General features: G+C 42.7%; 1 protein-coding gene across 5 annotated transcripts in view; it reads left to right on the forward strand.

Annotated features, from left to right (window-relative positions):
- The window catches only part of mgat3b (beta-1,4-mannosyl-glycoprotein 4-beta-N-acetylglucosaminyltransferase b), a 79,956-nt gene that overhangs the window by 33,667 nt on the left and 28,421 nt on the right, over window positions 1-17,868 (forward strand). Inside the window, exon 1 of one of the 5 annotated variants that reach the window (XM_037763656.1) lies at window positions 11,586-11,901. The exons of the other annotated variants lie outside the window; for them this stretch is intronic. The gene's annotated coding sequence lies outside the window, so the exon portion shown is untranslated. Of the gene's footprint in view, window positions 1-11,585; window positions 11,902-17,868 lie in introns of those variants that run through there. 5 annotated transcript variants of the gene reach the window in all.

Genomic DNA, 17,868 nt, shown 5'->3' on the forward strand with positions numbered 1-17,868 from the left:
TCGTGATGGTAAAACTCCACAAAGACCTTCCGTCACAACCTACATGTAGCTACAAGTGCTGACCAACAACAACAATTAAATAAAACAATAAATTTGCAAAAAACAACTATGCAAACAGTAATAAAAGAGTTGCTTCTCTCTCATCTCTGTAGAGATTTGCACATGAGCAGTACCAATTCGGCAGGATGTACGAATCGTGTAGCGAGTAAAATGTGTTGTTGTTGTTCCTGTGTCGCGTAAATGAGCCGACGATAGCGTGATATCGGATCGGTGCATAGACCCTTGTACCCACCGATACCCGATCCAGCATTTTAGGCTGTATGGGAGGCATTTCTGATACTGGTATCGGTATCGGAAGAAGTTTGAGTATTTTTGTGTGTTTAAAAACTGATGTTTTGGTAGAATGATGTAGAGACGTGTTATTTTTTGGTAGCTTTGGTGCTTTCGTACTGAGCTGCATGTTGATACGGAGAGACTGTATGAATAGTGTTGAAAACTGCTCTTTCTTTTCAACAATGCAAGGCATGCTATTCCTATTTATTTTCGAGAAACAAGTGTGTGTTTGTGTGCTCACAGTGATGTGTGTGTGTGTGCACATTTCAACGTCCATAATCTGCTCTTAGAGACTCATTGACGAGGCACGAAGTTAGAGAAAAGCTCCCCGACTGCTCTGTACCCCTCACTGTTTCAGGGACACAATGCAGCATTTTGTCAGTAAATAGAGAGGCTGTTTGTGCGACTAAATGATCCAATTTCTCTATTTGAGCATTCAGCTGCTGCATTTATGTTCAAATTGTACCTCCGTTTAGCCGGAGGGACGGTCTGCTTCTCCGTTGTCGGCTTAATTCAGGAATTTGTTTTTCTGTTTTTTTTTGTTTTGGTTCAAGACTTTCTTTGTCCTTTAACAGGGAACTTAATTTACGGCAAATCAAAGATACAATACGCACTCGCACAACAACGCATGCATGAATGGGACACATTAACGTTCACAATGGTGGCAGAATGACCTTCTCACCTTCTTTCAGAGCGTACGTCGCTGTGGGCTGAAAACTCATCACGTTAAGAATAACCTCGCTGAATCACATCCTGTCTCCTACATTGTCCTCCTCTGCTCGCGCTAATTACTCTCATTAAGGAAACCCACCTTCTTCCTCTCTCCTCACTTTCTGCCATGATGCCTTTAAGGTCAGATGAGTTTAGTTTGACTTTTTTTTCTGTTGCCGGGGTAGCAGAGCTGCTCTTGTTTTACAGTTGGTTGATTGAAACAGAAGTGATCCAGGAAATGAAGCTTATACTGCACCCGATGCCAAAAAATGTAAAATGTAAGCAATGCAAAGAGCAGGAAATTGAATGAGCAGTGAAGTGGAGGGCTGCTGGAGCATTTTAGTGGTGAAACTTTGCAGCAAGTTTGGTGTCGGAGAGGAGAGTCGCTGCGGTTTAGAGCCGGGGTTCAATGCCTTTTCTGTTGAGAAGTTCCGGTCAGCGAGCTGGTCAACGAAAGAAGGTATTTCCTCTTCTCAGATTATTTAATTTGAATATCTTAAAGGTCTAAAAATACATAATTAATTGTGTGTCTTAGATTTATGTATTTTCTTTCATCTCACTGCCTTTCAGATTATCTTTTATCACCGAGGGGGAGGCTGCAGGGTGCAGACCACTGGGTCAAAACACAGTTTTCCAGGGTGTTATAGTTTTCAATACTAGTCTTTAATGCTTTAGATAGCTTCTGTTAATGAGACAAACCTCCAGGCAGAGAAAGTGGCTTTGAAACAGATGGGCTACAGATGGCCTACAGAAGAAAAAAGGGAGAAACAAGTCTTAATATTAAAATGTCTAAGAATAGTCCTACAGTTGGAAGCAGGTGTTTGGTTTGTAGCTCGAGCTGATGGATGCTTCTTCAGTTGTTTTTTTTTCTGTTAAATGAAAAACTCAAATCCTGGAGGACAAAACGTTGATGTTTAAGTTTTAATCAGAATTCCCTTCATCGCCCTGCTCGACGAATGTGCTGGCGTTGTGCAGAGACAATCTCCCCTCAGCATTGATGTAATATGATTTATAAATGTCTGCACTGAGGAAAAGTTGAAAAAATATCCTTCTATATATTGAGACTTGAATTACGGATTAAGGCCCTGACGCACCGAGCCGACATCAGAGAACTAGCGGCGATGAAGGTCGACTGTTGCTTCGCCTCACGTCGCCTTTGTCTTGGTCGACAAGTTGCACTTGACTTTTTTTTTTTAAACTTAGAACTTGCAGTAATGAGTTAAAGGCAGGGTTGACGATGTTCTCCAGTATACACTATTTGTTATATTGGTTGAAATGGTCTTTACACCCCGACAGCGATCCATTACTGATGAGCTCTGAAAAAGGACCGGAAAAGAGCTGTCACCTGTAGCTGCTGTGATTCTGTAAAAACGTCTACCAATCACTGCCTCAAGGTCCGCTTGGCAAGAACCAATCAGATGCCTCCCTGCCTCCCTGCTCGTACTCTACCCTTGGCGTGCACCAGCCTGAACTTAAAGCGCATCGCCGCCGCACGTTTCCTGGAGAATGGAAGAGAAAACTCAGCCCTGCAGTAGCACTGCCGCGGTTACTTGTCGAGAGGTAGCGTTGTTGAGTTGAGGTCCTCTCTCCGCTCTGTGTCTGTGAAGTAGTTGCGATGCGGCGGTGCTCGTGCATGTGTGTTTGTGGCAGGGGGGTTTAGACGGAGCTCCTGAGGCGATGCTACTTTCAAATGATGCTAGCTTTCCAACATCGTCGACCCTATCTTTAAGCTTAAATTTGAAAACATATAAAGTTCACGTTATGACCAGTGGAGTTAAAAAGAAGAAATGCGTTCACATACCTTAATGGGGCTCTCATCTTTTACAGTGTGTTTGTCCTTTAAGTTTCTGGTTGACCTTGGCAGGTGTTTTGCTCAGGACCCAAAAAAGCTCAGTGTGAAGTTGTTTGGATGAGCGGTTCTCAAGAACGCTCTAAGCAGCAACGCCGGAGGCCGAGCAACCGGCTGAACGGGCGCTGCACTAGCACAATATGAAAAGCAGTTCCCAGAACTTGTGCAGAAATCCTCAGTTCATTAAAGACACTGATTGTTCAGGGCCCGTACCCAGCTGCACACCCGATTCAAAGCAGCACTCAGAGGGAGGCCAACACATGCAAATGTTAGCCCGCTCTCTCCATCCTGCCATCGCAAGAAGGGAGGCTTAACACCACTAATAGGCCCTCTGTAATTGTGGCGTGCGTGTGTTAGCGTGTATAGCGTGGCTGATTGAACGCTGAAGAGTCGAGATGAGGAGGGGCGGACAGATGCTGCTGATTAGACCCCGTTGCTTTATGGGAATTATGCAGTATATGCGTGCCAGGGGCACACGACATGGTAATGTGCATCTTCTGCCTGTCTTTGTGTATTTGCCTGTGTGTGTTTGTGGGTGCTCCTTTCTGTCATCCTGTAACGTCTAATAGCAGGGGTACGGTGCTAGCTGAGTGTCGCGCTCGCCCACCGCTCGCATCATTAACAGGTTGTCTTCCAGAGTTTAATGAGCTGCCAGTCGCCTCTCCCTCTCACATTTCCCTCCAGAGAGACGGAGCGGCCCGATGGGACAGGTGCTCATTTGCTAATTCTTCGATTTTTGTGGAGAGGAGAAAACAATCTGTTATTTGTTCCGGTGTCGGTCCGGTTAGTGTCCGTGTGACTGCCTGCACATATCAGCCGAGGAGGCCTTTATTTACCTCAACAAACAGGTAGACGGGAGGGACAGGTCATTATTCTTCTAGCCGGGTTGAAGAGGCCTGTGTGGCTTCAGATTAATTTATTCTGTGACAACCTGAAGTTTACAGATTTATAGAAAAAGTTTATTTGTATAAATAATAACTTAGAGCAGCATCTAATATTAGGGGTGTAACGATACATCGATCTGGATCGATATATCGATTCAATGATGAACGATCCAATATCATCGATGCAAAACATCGACACATATCGTCATCTTTAGGATGCGTCTTTATTTTAAAATTCTTAACTGATAAATCAAACATTTGCTCAGGAGAAATTTGGCACAACAGGTCTATTTTTTTACTATTTATATTATTTTAATACTATTTTTTAGACTGTTTTTTTAAATGCCTGGAAGAGCCCAGTAATTAAAATGATCAAATTGATATTGCCTCACATCAATTGAGTCAGATCGAAATCGTATCCCGACTTTGTGATATCAGCAAATATCGTATCGTTGTACTATGCGGTTTGGTGTGCTTGCCACGCTTGTGAGTGACTTCATGTATCATCCCCGTTGCCTCTCCTTGCATGCTAACTTGCGAAGCAACCTCTTCAGACTGCCTGACCGTCTCCACGGTCAGCGCTAGCGTCAGGTCCTACATCAGCTGCAACTTTCATGACATCTTTGTTGAGTATTCCAACGACAACTCGATCACGGATATTCTCCTCTCTGCTCCCGCCGAAGTCACAATGCTCCGACAGTTCATACAAAGCCCCGATAAAAGTCTCCGTTTTCTCTCCCAGTCTTTGCACACGCCGATGGAAACACGCACGTTCATGTATTACATTCCTTCTCGGCACAAAGTACTCATCAAACTTTCCAAGCACCCGATCAAAGTCATTTCTATGTTCCTCTTCGGTGAGTGCGAACGATCGGTAGATATTCTCCGACTCACTTCCCATACCCAGAGCGTAAATCAGGCAGTTAACTCGCACACACTTTGTCTAGCTTTGTGGCTATTCTGCACCTCACCTGCTTCCAATCCGGCCACTCACTTGGTTTGTCGAAGCAAAAGTTCGTCGGGGGGATTGAATTTAGCCACGACTCCTCTCGCTGTTCACTTCTGACACCATGTAAATAATTACGATGGAGCGCTTAATTTAACTTTCCTGACTTTTAATGAACACCGTCAGACAGCCGTTGAGTTACGAGTGGATCATTTCAGTTACTTCCGACACTTCCCACAGTTCATGCGCAAGCACGTTCAACTACCGTATATAACATAGTATATGACAATAATGACAATGACAGATGGTATGTACATATAAACAACATTGTGCATTAAAGACTGTAAGAATTATAATCTATAACAGCAGCAGTGGATATTTTGGTGTTATCTTATAATATTTGTATATATGTGACCATCAAAGCCTCTGTGGGACTAATAAAGGAATATCTTATCTTATAATATTTGTATATATGTGGCCATCAAAGTCACTGTACTGCTGTCCTGGAGATGATTAACATGCAAGTTCAGTCACTGCTGAGCAGAGCTCCATGTGTAAACACCACCAACTCCCTCTCTCTCTCTCTCTCTCTCTTTAGATGACCTCTCTCTGCTCTTCCAATCTCTCCGTTAAAGCAGAAAAATGCACTGGAAATGAAGTCCGATTATTTACATTTTTAAAATGCTCCATTTTGCCTCCAATCAACCAAAGCACACCGCTGTGACCTCTGTGATATGCTGGAGATTCATTTCAGAGAATGTCAGAGACAGCATTGGTTGTTTGTTCAGACACTGAACATGATAGTTGATATAACGATCTCATCTCAAGGTCCAGTTTAGTTTAGCTTTGAATCTCCGCTTTAAATGACCTTTTAAGTGACCTTTAGTTTAGGGTCAGGATTACAGACCAGTGATCTCTCGTGGTCGAGTGAATGATGACTCCGTCAGAATCAATAGTTTGATGTTGTCCTGCCACAGACCCTCTAGAGGAGGTCAGGGTGGACTCAAACCGTAGTTCAAGTCCCCTCTCCTACCGACTGTTCATGTTGGATTCGTGATCTTAAGTGTTTGTAGTGAGTGCTTGAAGTGGCAAAAGTAACCGCCAGTACTCCCTTATTCACGTGTTGGCGTGTGTGTCTGTTTCTTTAATCATGTTATACTGTGTCAGTCACAATCAGCTGTGGTTGTATTGCTATTATTATACTTGGGCTATGCATCTTCTATAATACTCCAATAATATTCACATTATAGAGATTAAGATGATGTGTTCAGTGTTAATAGTTAACATGCTTTCCTGTGATATTTTTAGCCTACAGTATAGTAGGGTCCCAGTCAGGATGCTCCTTCATATTATAGATACTAGGATATATTAGGTATTAGGTCCCCAAAGAACATTTGAAGGTTTTTGACTTAAAACGCTGAAATTTCACATCATTTTGGAGCATATTTATTATGTTAAATGATTATTTTATTATTTATCAGAATGGGGAAGAAAGGGGATTTAAGTGACTTTGAACGTTGCATGGTTGTTGGTGCCAGACAGGCTGGTCTGAGTATTTCAAAAACTGCTGATCTACTGGGATTTTCACGCACAACCATCTCTAGGGTTTACAGAGAATGGTCCGAACAAGAGAACATATCCAGTGAGCGGCAGTTGTGTGGACGGAAATGCCTTGTTGATGTCAGAGGTCAGAGGAGAATGGGCAGAGTGGTTCGAGATGATAGAAAGGCAACAGTAACTCAAATAACCACTTGTTACAACCAAGGTATGCAGAATACCATCTCTGAACGCACAACACGTCCAACCTTGAAGCAGAAGACCACCCAAGGTGTACCTAATAAAGTGGCCAGTGAGTGTAGTTGTTATGTTCATACTGCTTATGATGCGCGGTGCAAATACGCTGCCGCCGCTCCGTTATGAATCTCCCAGAGAACCTGATATGGAGAGGAGAGGGCAGAGAAGAGTAAGAAGAAGTCCCGGTACGCCGAGGAGTAAAAACGTAGAGGTGCCGGTTCAAGAGAAAGAATGAACTTTGAACTTCATCTTTCAGGTCAACATAGATCAGATGATGAGACCTTAAACTGTTCAGAAACAATTTCTTGACAACTGATCAAACTCCATCAAATGACATGATTAAATAACTACGGACCTTGTTGTAAGATGTTTTTTCCCAATGTGTGACTTGTAAGTCCTCAAACTACTGCTGTTCGTTGAAGCTGATTAAGAAGAACACAACAACGTTATTTCAGTTCGTCACGGTGCTTTTTATAGCCTGTGTGAACTCATAAAAAAGCAGGTGCCCTGAGGCTGCATGACTGGTTGTTTGGGTGCAACTCAACAGACAATGCACAGATTAAACTGACATTCGACAGAAAGAGTTGTGTCGAGTTGTTTCTTTTATAAATTCAGGTTCATTTCGAGATCTTGAGTAACAGTGGAAATATAACAAATGGATCTGATTGGACTGATTTATGATTCTGTAGCTACTTCCTCATTTTACACAACAAAATGATCTGTTACACGGCGTCAAGTTCATTACTGAACTGTACGAATCTAATTTCCTTCCCTCATTTAATCATGATTCTACGTCTCTGATACAAACAACATGCTGCAGTGGTAATCAAAATGTATTGTACACCTATTATTGTGCTTTACTGCCTGAAGCCATTTGTAGTTTGATGCCATGTAGTCGCCTCTGGTGATTTCTCATTAGAATAATGAATAATGCGTCATGTCGATGTGCTGTAATGCTTTGCCAAGGAGCTCTGAGCGTGTGGCTGAGCAGAAAGTAGGAGCTCGGAGTGCAATCTGAAGCTGCGGGAGATTTAAGATTTAAAAAAAACCTTTCTGTTATTAAAGGAAGATGGAGAAGAAGAATGACAACGAGGTGTCAGCGAGGGGAAGATTGAAAATAGTGTCGATGGGTTTTATTTGTGTGCGCGTGCGAGTCCGTGTGCAGATTAGTATGAGCGCTATAGCAGGAGAGGGAGCGCTGCAAACAGCCCAGGGTTATTTACCCAACTCTCAGAGGGATCGGACATGCTAGCAGGCCGCCTCCACTCTCTGACATACGCCCCGCTGACAAGTAGCTCCGGGGGCCTGACATTTTCCTTTTCTTTTTTTCTTCTTTCTCCCCCTTTTTTTTTTTCTCTCTTTCCTCCACATTCCTGACCTTTCCAGTTAGCGCTGCGAGTGTAGGTGAGGCCTGTGCTGTCGAAAGGGAAGAAGGGTCTGCAGAGATAAGGGCACTTGAGATGCTAAAGCCGGTTAGCTGCCAAACGGTCAATGTGTTGGACACCGCTGGTGAGGAAACATGAGCTACTGTGATTGAATGTTTGTTGTTGTGCTTGAGCAGCTACTGACAAGTCATCCAACATGAACACATGAATGATTCACACATCTATATTGTACACTATTTTGACTATTATAAGGTCTGTTCACCCATATTACAAAAAACATATTTTCTCCTTACCTCTGGTGGTATCTACCATTTAGTTTTGGTTTTATTTGCACATGTTTTGAGATATTTGTTTGAGATATCTGCCTCCATTCAAATACTATTATTATTATATATTTTTTATCTTTTATTTATTTTCATTTTCATTTTATTTGTATTTTTTTTATAGTTACCTGGATTTTGCTTCTGCGAAGGCATGTTGCTTTCGAGTTTTTGAAATCTGCACCAATGTATATATATATATATTTTTTTTAATTAACAATGGATCAAAAGACTGTGTGTGATGTGAAAGGGGTCACTCGTAGTGGCAACCCAGAGTTGTAACTCTTATAGGGCTGCAACTAACTATTATTTTCATTGTTGATTAATTTGACGATGATTTTTTCGATTAATCTAATGTCTTGTTTTGTCCACAACTCAAAGATATTCAGTTAACTGTCATAGAGGAGTAAGAAAACCAGCAAATATTCACATTTAAGAAGCTGGAATCAGAGAATTTTTTTTTTTTAATTACTCAAACTGATTAACCGATTATCAAAATAGCTGGCGTTTTAGCATCTTTCAGCTTGTTGTTTTGGTTTTATGGCCTACAACCTTATTGTTTAGTTTCACTTTACTGCTTCTCATCAACCTTGTTTCCAGCAGCAAAAGCTATGATAAACCCGCCGTACGCTGCCTGCCTGGCACCAAACGGCACACAGACAAAGTTAGCGACTATATCTGGTGAACGTATTGGAACATTTAGGAGCTAAAAAGGTATATATATATATATATATCCCTCAAGAGTCGGTTGAGACCAAAAACAGAGCTAAAAGACGTGTGACTATTGGACTTAGATTCAGCAGTTGGCCAGAAATACAACTCAAAATAAATGCTAATGTTGCTACGTGTTTGCTGGTAAAAAAACAAACAATTAATGCTGCTTTAAATTAAAATTTCCACGTGACAGCAGACATCTCAGAGACTGATGTCTCACGGTCAAATCAAACCAAACTACAGTATTTCGATGCCAGTAGCAGCAAGAGAGAAAAAGCTTTTTTTTGTGGGTGAACCAGGCCTTTGACATGAGGAATGGCGGAGAGGGTCAGTAGTAGAGGAAGTCTCCCTGACACTCTTTAATTGAAGCATTTCCAGACTGCAGTCTCTGAGCTGGCAGCTGAAAACCTTTAAAAGTGTATCAGTCAGTCTGTCTCTCCCGCTCTCCTTCAGCAGTCTTATTGCTGTAATGCCGCTATCTCAGACTGAAGGAGCTCTGACGCGACAGAGCGCAGCCGCCGTGACCTCTCAGTCGGCCAAGAGAATAATAGAGATCCTCTGGTCTGGAGATGTGTAGCACTCAGCCTGCACTACGCTGTGTTTTACACTTTTATTTCCATATCTTTCCACATTCTCTCCTTTTTTTTCAGTAACAGTATTGCTATAAGATGTTGCACAAAATGTACTTTTTGCTTAAAAGAAAATGAATGCATTGACAGTATGTTCAGCTGATAATTTAGTCTGAAATCGTGCAGTTGCAGTAATTATCTGCCTCCCCTGTCACACCCCGTCTCTTTGCAGCCTTGTGGGTTATTATATAACAGCACCGAGGTCAAGGACAGCAGCCTTCTCTTTTTTTCAGAGCAGTTTTGCAATTAACTAGCCCTTCACCCACAGTAGCCCCATCCTGCACTAACTGTAAAATACTCAGCGAGACCTGCACGGCTCTACCTCGGGGACGGCCTGTCCTCCACCAGGTGAACGCTGTGAAACCCAAATCTGCTAAAATAGGAAAGTGATGTGAGGGCTTCTATGGCAACACTGCAGGAAACAGATCTGAGGCGTCATCCTAAGTGGCACTTGAATTGTACCGGCGCTGTGCTGTTGGAAGATCTTTGCCTCTACAATTCTACAATTTAATTTAGCAGACACTTTTGTCCAAAGAAACGTACATCTGAGAGTTTGTACAACACAAGCAGGGATCTAGATAGGAGGGAACGACGTGAGTAAGTGCCAACAACAGCTTCAAGTCCGGTCGGACCCAGGTGCCCACAAGCAGTGCACAGGGTGGAAGCAGATTCTTTTTTTGTCATCATCATTAACAACATCAACAGCTAGGGATGTGACAGTGAGGACATTTTCCCACCAGTTAATAAACTTATGACAACGGCGGTGTTACCGATTACACCGGACATTTTACAAGAAAATATGACGGTCAATATGTGTAGCGCGCTTACTTTGATCTTTACCGTCGGGTGGCGGTGTGTCTGGCCTCTCCAGGGGGTCTAATGTTACCTGGCGTCGCTGCTCCGTACACACCGGCTGTGACCGCTCCGTCCTCCTCGTGGCGATTACTTCATTAACGTTATGGTTCCCTTATAGCATTGGGTTTAAATCTGAAATATTGCCAAAGAGGCGCTTTTGCTTTTCGCTTTGACGACAAATCCTCCGCCATCTCTCGGTCTGTCAACTCTCTCTCGTCCCGTGTGTGTGAAATCTGACTCCTGCTACTCTGAACTGAGTCTCCGTATAGAGCTGATGCATTCACTTTCAGTTTGTAGCGTCCGTCGTCCGACTATCTATTGATAGCTGATATGCCAAAATGACTAATTTTATTTCTGTAAAAAAAACTACGATGGGTACGTAATGTAATCAGTGTGTGCCCAACCACCGTGTAACACTGTTAACACCGACTACCGCGACAAGCCTATCAACAACGCCATCAACATCATCATCATCATCATCATGAATATCCTAATCAACATCAACAAGATCCTCAATATCATCATCATCAACATCATCAGTGTCATTATGTGCGGAGGTGTTGGTGAAAGAGCTGGGTCTTTAGCTTTTTCTTAAAGGTGGAAAGGGACTCTGCGGAGCGAATGGAGTTCGGTAACTCATTCCACCAGCGGGGGCCTACAGAGGAGACGAGTCTAGCTAGGGCCCTGCTGTGATGGGAGCACCAGGCGCCTTTCATTGGCTGAGCATAGTGGGCGGGAGGGAGTGTAGACCTGGATGAGGGAGTTCAGGTAGGGAGAGGCCGTTACTGTTGCTGTTTTGTGAGCAAACAACAGCGGAGTGACGTGTGCTGTTTTGGTTTAGTTGAAGACCAGTTGCGCTGCTGCATTCTGGATCATCTGCAGAGGTTTGAACGTGCATGCAGGGATGCCTGCCAGTATAGGGAGGTGCAGTAGTCAATGTCTGATATTACAAGAGCCTGTACCAGGAGTCGGGTTGCATACTCTGACAGGTAGGGTCTGATCTTCCTCATGTTGTACAGGGCAAATCGACACGGCCGAACTCTTCTCCACTCCTTTTTTATGTGTTATTTCCTGGAACCAGCTTAGAAAATAGGCGCACGAATGTGAGCAGTGTTGCTGTCAAACACAGCTTCACTTGGAGATTTATTAGCATTTCCTCCACCTTCATATCTTGACATCATAAAGTTCACTTCTGCACGGAACAGAGTCTGATTAAAAACATTCAGGAAGTTGGTCAGTGCATATCCAGAAACCTGCCAAATGATTTTAGATCCACCGTTGATTCTCCAAATTGAAGAGCAGACGCCCCGTGGTGTGTCGCGTTGCCGTTGGAAGTAACACCGCCAGCTCCCATGCAGATGTCTTTGAAACGACACATCCTTTTTTATTCTCAGACGGGTCGCAGAGAGGCTGAAGGAGGATTTTAAGCCACAGGGGACTCATGGTTTGTGGGAAAGGGAGAGAAGCTCGGTTTTAAGAAGGTATATTTCCTGTCATTTTTATATTCTGTAGCCGCATAACATTATGTACAGAGTTGCTTTCATTTGCTTCCTTGTTCTTTTCTGTTCTCTTGCTAAAATTAACTTCCTAAATGTCAAGTCTGAACGTGGGAGAGGGTGTGGTGTGAAGGCGCGCAGTGTTATGCTGATAACACAAAGAGAGTCATGGTTTCTTTGAAGGGACATGTATTTGCTTGAGCAGCATGAGTGCATGACTCGACGAATACACACAAAGTCAGAGCCAACAGCTCTGAATTCCCAGCGTGCACGGCGCCTCCTGAACTGTGCCTGTAACAGCTAAGTGAGCTGCGGAGTGCAGAGACAGGCCTCGCGATAGCAGTTGGCACAGGAGTCGTTACAAGTCTGGACAACGCCGTGGCCCCCCAGAAATCTGCCAGACCCGACCGCACACCGTCGCTGTCGCACGTGCAAAACAGCAACTGCTGATCAATCTGTCACACGGTCTCGAAAACTCTCCCTGAGACACGAACGGAGCTGTGGGCAGCATGAGGGGTCAGGAAACACAGGATGTTTTTGTGAGGGTGTGTGCATGTGGTAGTAGTGTGCGTGTCAGCAGTGCAGGTCTGAATGTGCTTTTCAGGGTTGTGTGAGGTGAGCTAGGCGGTTGTGCCATGAGTCAACAAATGGATCTTGTAGTCAGCTGGCCAATTCCAGCCTGTATGGCATGAATGCAGGCTTACAGCTGAGTTTGATCACTCATATTTTAAACTGAAATATGAGCTTGATCACTCATATTTCAGTAACTCTTACGCGAGTCGACAACTTAATGGGAACGCCACAAGAAAATTGGACTGGAGCAATTAAGTCACAATTACAAAGGCAGTTTCACACGGAGAGTTAAGTCTAGATGAATGCTAATTAACAGCATGTGTCAACCATTTGAAGAGGATTCTTTGGTAAATACTTTTATGTGAGTTTTTTCAAAGCTGCACACAGGAACTAAAAAGGTGTCAGTGAAATCTGTAACTGGGTTGCAGGTGCATGGCAGAGCCAAACAGGACAATGAGTTGGAAAATCATAAGCAAATGTTGCTGAAAGGACAAACTTCATTTCCAAAACAAGCAGCTTATTATAAGCAAAACAATATTTACATTGATTGTTAGGCGGTGACCTCTATAGTATAGTGGCGTACGTCATTTGTCATACAACGGTTCGTATGATATCTTGGGAAAAAGTAAGTCCTCCTTTTCTGTTTGTTTTCTTACAAATGTCCAGCAACACGTGACAATTTCCGCTCATTTCGTGCATACAATCTTTTCAAAATAAACGTCCATCTTCACAGGAAACAACTTCCTTAAGTTTAGGCAATAAAACTAACTAGTTAGGTTTAGGAAAAGATCGGGGTTATAACTTAAGTACGTCAGTTACGTGATAAATAAATCAACGTTGACATGGGGTTAGGGTAAGGGAACAAAAAACATAATGAACATTTCATCACTCTTCTTTCATCCGCTTCCGGAAAGCCAAATATTTCCTAAACTGCTTCCACACTGATCGATCTGTTTTGGTTAGTCCACTCTGATAATCGCCGTGCGTGATCAACAATCAAGAGCTGTAAGGCTGTTTAATAGGACTCGGTTCCTGAATGCCAACATAATGCTCCATTAAAAACCAAACACTTAAATATGTTCAGACCTCCAGCCTTTAATCGGCTCCACCAGCGGTTTTATCACTGAATGTTTATCGGAAGTTTTGGAGCGTGCAGTGCAGCGGAGATGTCTTATTTCTCTGTCCCGCTACAAACTGCAGGTCCACTATCTTGAATAACTAACTAATAACTAATTGATAACACATCTTGTCACCATGTTAAGTCGCTCCGGTTTCTTGACTCGTCGTTGTTTCTTGCTAAGTTTCATTCCTTTACTTTCTCATCCGTGGCAATAATAATAGAGAAGCTTTATCTGTTGTTAAAGCGCTGCAGCTTTCACCTTTCACCTCCTTTGTTCTTTAAATCTTAATCTTGTCTATGCAGTATGTTCACATTGGCATATAAACAAACCCCTGCCAGCCAAGTCTTGCGACACATTACTGATCACTTCCGTCAAAAAACTCCTGGGTTCACACGCAGCTGCATGTTTCACACACTTCCTCTTATGTAGAGCTGAAACTGTTAAATGTGCCTCGGTGTGTTTATCTGCTGCGTAGACTCTGCCACCTGTTACTTAATGATCCTTAAGGAATGCAGGCAAGTAAAATACGGTGATATAGTTAGTGAAATAGTCTCTATCGGCTCATTTTGAAAATAGTTTGGCTTTTGATGTCGTCAGGATTACTGGTAACTATAAAAGAGAGATTCTTCTGCATGAGTTGTTTTGCGTTCATGAGACGTTCCAGTTTTATATATGTTATACTTGTGTACCCAGAAGGGGATTTGTTATGACATGATTTCCAAAATGGGGCTTTAAGCTTTCAGCTAATTTTGTAATTTTGTCTGTGACATTTTCATTCAACATTTCCCTCCTTTGGTGCTGAGCTCTGTAAGGCCCTGTTCAGACCTGGTAACACGCGTCCTCAATGATCCGATCACAAGTGGACAGCTTTATAAGTACCGGTGTGAACGCACTTAGGACGCTTTGAGGACGCACTGAGATCAGATCACTCAGACCATATTCAGAGGTGGTCTGGGCCACATATGGCCACATTCTTTTAGCAGTGTGTACGCAAATGCGTCCTGGACCACGTTAAGGACCGCCTACTCATCTGACGTCCAGCTGGGATCCAGCTGTGAACAGAGCAGGGGTCTGCAACCTGTGGCTCTTTAGCTCCTCTCCAGTGGCTCCCTTTGGATTTTTAAAAATGGAAATGAATAACTGTTTTCCTGTTTACATTTTTATTTTTATTTGTCATTGTTGTAGGTCTATGGTACGACGGTACGACGGAGTATTAGGGCCACATTGAGGAAAAATAATAAATCTGAGATTTCAAGAATAAAGTCATGATATTATGAAGTAGTAATTTTACGTGTTATTTTCTTTTTTTTCTCGTAAAGTTATAACTTTATTCTGTAAATCTCAGATGTTTTTCCCTCAATGTGGCCGTACTAATACTCCGTAGTACATTGTCTCTTTGGCCCTCACTGCATTAGACTTATATACTATATACTTAGACTATAAACTGTGTTACCTTCATCACAATGCTCAAATATTTTGCGGCTCCAGACAGATGCATTTTTTTGTCTTTGCCTAAAATGGCTCTTTTGATGGTAAAGGTTGCTGACCCCTGGAATTAAAAGCTAAACGCTTGTCTGCCTCGCAGCATGGAAACGGCCTCTGTACTCTGCTGTATTCTGTCGGTACATCTGTATTTTATTAAAATATATCCTATCTATAGGCTACATAGTATACAGACTATCAGACTGGGAACAGGAAGTGCATTATTATCATACTGTCGGAGACGTGTCGTGTTTTTGTTCCGCTGCTTTGCGCGGAGCTGACACCCATCCCCGGCTCTCTGAAGCTCTGTACCCGGCTGTTGCCTGGCGAATGCAGCGGTGCCTGCATAGCGCGCAGTACAATAACCTTATATTTTGATGTTAATAAAATGTACCCGAATTCACGAATATGTGGGATATTACTACTGACATTTCTGTAATATTGCGTGACAACGGCTGCTGTATTAGCCGTGTGTTTACTACGTGTTTATTTTCATAGAGAGCGGGGAAGTGAGATCAGATCACAAGTGGTCACTGGAGACGCATGTGGAGATGCATTCTAATGCCAGGTGTGAACAGACACACTTAAAGCTGTCCACTTGTGTTGGAATCACTCAGGATGCATGCTAATGCCAGGTCTGAACAGGGCCAAGGATTAGGGCTTTTCTGTTGATGGAGGTTGAGGTGCTTACGCTGCCTCTGTTTATTCCAAACTAAATTGTGAATCCCTGCATTCTTACTAAGAGTTTAGAAAGTTGCAAACACAACCGTTTATTTACAGGGAAGTGTTGCAGATTATGTGTCACATACTATCCGTGTGTGGAAGCACAGATCTAGTGAACTTGTTGTCTGGAGAGCCCGTCGGAGGGCTTGGGAGGACCCGCTGTGTGCCAAGTGCTTTCAGGCTTTTCACCGGCCGTCTTTTCAGCAAGTGAAGAGCAGATGACAGCGGAGCAGGAAGAGCAGAGCTGATAGCCGTTTTTACTCTCTCTGCTTCTTCAAGATCACACAGCTGGCAGGAATCACCTGACTCTTTCTGCCATCTCGCTTTGTGGGCGTCTGTTTTCTGCCTTCACTTTTCTAACTCTGCCTCCTCCACCCTCCTTCTATTTGCTCCGTCACTCTCTGTGTTTACATGAACTCTTAATAATTTGATTAGAGCCAGCAGGGTAATATTGCAGCTGTCAGATAAAACGCCCTTAGAGTTATCTTACTCGCATTAAGGTTGTAATCGCAGAAGCACAACTCGATTAACCCCGATGGATTACTCAAATTCCTCTTGGCACCTATACAGCTTAGTGATGTCCTCCCCTGAAATATGAAATCGCTTGAAGCTATGTCAAAGAAAAAAGCAGCAAAACAGCTTTAACACGCCGTACAGTAACTGAGCTTGTGTCTTTAACATCCTTCCCTTCTGTTATATATCCCTACTTCCTGTTGGCTTGCAGTTTTGAACACATTAATACATTTTCAAACAGATGATATAGATATATTGGTATCAGTTTATTTTACAACCAATAAAGATTATAAGAATTGCAGAATAGAATTTGATTAGAGTTTAATTTATTGACAAATTGGTTGGAAAAAGATAAATAAGATGAATCAGTAATACGTAGAGCTGGAACTAATGATTAACTTCATCACCTATTTTATCTGATGATTATTGACTTGATTTCTTTTTGTTTGGTCTAAAAGTGTTAAAATGTATCCCTAAAAAAATCTGTTTTTTGGCCAACCAGTAGTCCAAAACCCCCAAATTCAACCCAGTCAACCAGAAAATAATGTTGGCATTGTACGTTTCGCCAAACTACGGGATATACTGAATGATATCCTTGAACCAAAAATACGTTTCATATCAGCCTCGTATCACGCTTGCAAACGCACAATGCTATGTGGTTAACGTTATGAAACGATTGGTTAGGTTTAGGCAACAAAATGACTTGTGGTTGGAAAAACTTAAATTATAGTTATGAAGAAATCAGTCAGACTGTTAGATTAATGTGTTGTTTAACTCCCTGTTAATTGTATCTCGGCACGGGCGTGTGTGCACATTTTGACCCTGGCATGAGCAAGACGCAGGGCGTGTCTGAGGAGTTATCTGTAGTCCACAATACCTCCTCATTTCAAAACAGAAACCATAATAAGGTGGCAGTTGGCTGGAGAAGATCACTAGATAACAACCTACTTGCTCTTGGCTATATCGTATGTTATTTCCAGTAAATATCACAAATAAAACGTGTGTTTTCTGATAAAAAAAAAAAAGTACGAATGTAGGAAGATAACAAGTACTACTAACCCGTCTTTGAGGTGGTTACGTCTTCAGCTCCAGTCTGATCTGGAGCTCACAGCTGATATGTTCCTGGTTTGTTTACATGATGTAACAGAAGTGCAGATTTAACGGATTCAGTGTGGACAGAGAGCGTCAGATGCGCGATGCGGCGCGATAGTCGGACGCTCGCATCCACTTAGGACACGGTGTTAGTTTATAACCTGTTTTTGTGGACATAACAGCAGGACGTGTATGCGTCCGTGCGAGCCTTTGCGCATAAGTGGCAGTATGTATACACCTCTCTGTCAGCTTATTTCTTTCATGAAACATGATAATGTTAAAGATACACTTAATAAAGGCCTATATGAGGTGAAATGTCCCCCCTGTCAAAGTTGATTGCCCGTCCACCCCTAACACTCTGGTGCCGACCCTGTAAACAACAACCACCCTTAGCGGACTTTCTTACGTAACGTTACGTAAGTGTTAATGGGATATACACAAATGATAC

Source organism: Sebastes umbrosus, chromosome 3, assembly GCF_015220745.1.
Source record: "Sebastes umbrosus isolate fSebUmb1 chromosome 3, fSebUmb1.pri, whole genome shotgun sequence".
Taxonomy (NCBI): Eukaryota; Metazoa; Chordata; class Actinopteri; order Perciformes; family Sebastidae; genus Sebastes; species Sebastes umbrosus.